Raw genomic sequence first — 1641 nt, 5'->3', positions numbered from 1 at the left:
GCCAGGCAGTTAAGGCCAGGAGCCTTATTGTATTTTTAGTTGAAATTTTGCTCCTTTGGAAATGGTGAAACATTTTTTTTTCATAGATTGAAGTTGACTTAAATGTGATCTATCCCAAATAATCAGTGTACTAATCATATTAGAAAGCATAACCCTGGTGGTGTAGTGCCTGAGGCATTTGATTGCTAACCAGAAGGTTGGCAGTTCAAACCCATCAGCCACTCTGTTGAAGGAAGACTGGGCAATCTACTTCTGTAAAAATTTACCACCTTGGAAACCCAATGGGGGTCACTAAGAGTCGGAATCGATTCGATGGCAGTGAGTTTGACTTTGGTTTGAATGTAGTTCTCATTATCGTTATCTTCATTATCAAAATATTCATCACTATTATCTTTATAGCTATTATTGTTATTGTTAGTTATTTAAAAGTATTAGTTCACTTACTCTCTCCACAACTCCATCCAAATGCAAACCAAACTCACTGCCATCAAGTTGATTACGACTCTTAGCAACCTCCATTAAGTTTCCAAAGCTGTAAATCTTTACAGAAGCATACTGCCTGATCTTCCACAGAGCGGCTGATGGGTTTGAACCACCAGCCTTTTGGTTAGCAGCCAAATACCTTAACCAGTACACTCCCAGAGTTCCTTCCACAACTCCATAGTTACATATATTTCTGTAATGATATCAAAGCACAAAACTACATTTGTGTAAAGCACTGTTAGTATTCTTTCTCCAATGCTCTCTGACCACATAAGTCAAATCACACGTGTCAGTCACTTATAATATGACATTAGAAACAGAAATTTTCTGAATTTACAAATAGAAACATAGAAATATGTGTGGTATGTAGTAAACACTGCTCTTAAACCATGCACTTGTATGATGTGATAAAGAAAATGTAACATATAATTAAATCCCTGTAAACTGGCCTTGAGACATTAAACAGGTTATAAATAACCTTTTTAACCTCTAACCTCAAAGAAAAGATGCAACATATGGGTAATCACTGATATTAGAGGAAAAACGCAACACACTCGTCTTTGTTAGACATTATGTAACCTGGCCCTTATTGTGTGAAGCCAAGGTGATAAAATCATACGTAAACCATGGATTTGAGACTAGAGAAGGTAGAGATAGAACTTCCCTCTACAGTCTGACTCTCTTTGGAGACTGAGACTCTGGACTGACATTTATGTCAGTTGCTGCCAATCCTGGGCTTGAGCTATATGGGACTTCTGTCAAGGATGTGCTGTTGGTTAAGCCTTCCTCCTGAGACCACGTGTTAAAGGTAAAAGGCTAAATTCCAAAAATTTGGACCCTAAATATTTGATTAATCTTATATTGTCATGATCCTCTGGTCCAAATTGAATATCTTGTGCTCTTACCTCATGTCTTGCCATGACTACCCTGTAATAAACTAAATGCTCATGATAAACTTGAGCATTTCTTAATTAATTTAAAAAATTAAATCCCAGAGGGTATGATTATTACAATCTGATTTTAGAGATGAAGAAATTAAGGCAAGGGCATTTATCACTGGCATATGGTTACAGAGTTATTAGTGGTGGAGGAAGAAGTTGGGCTCTGTGTTAGACTGGGTTTTCTAGAGAAGCAAAACCAGTAAAGCTTATATATATA

The sequence above is a fragment of the Orycteropus afer genome, unplaced genomic scaffold (genome assembly GCF_000298275.1).
Source record: "Orycteropus afer afer isolate SDZICR_OR568_19922 unplaced genomic scaffold, OryAfe1.0 scaffold00028, whole genome shotgun sequence".
Classification (NCBI taxonomy): domain Eukaryota; kingdom Metazoa; phylum Chordata; class Mammalia; order Tubulidentata; family Orycteropodidae; genus Orycteropus; species Orycteropus afer.
The sequence above is the reverse complement of the archived record's forward strand: the minus strand, read 5'-3'. Positions refer to the sequence as shown.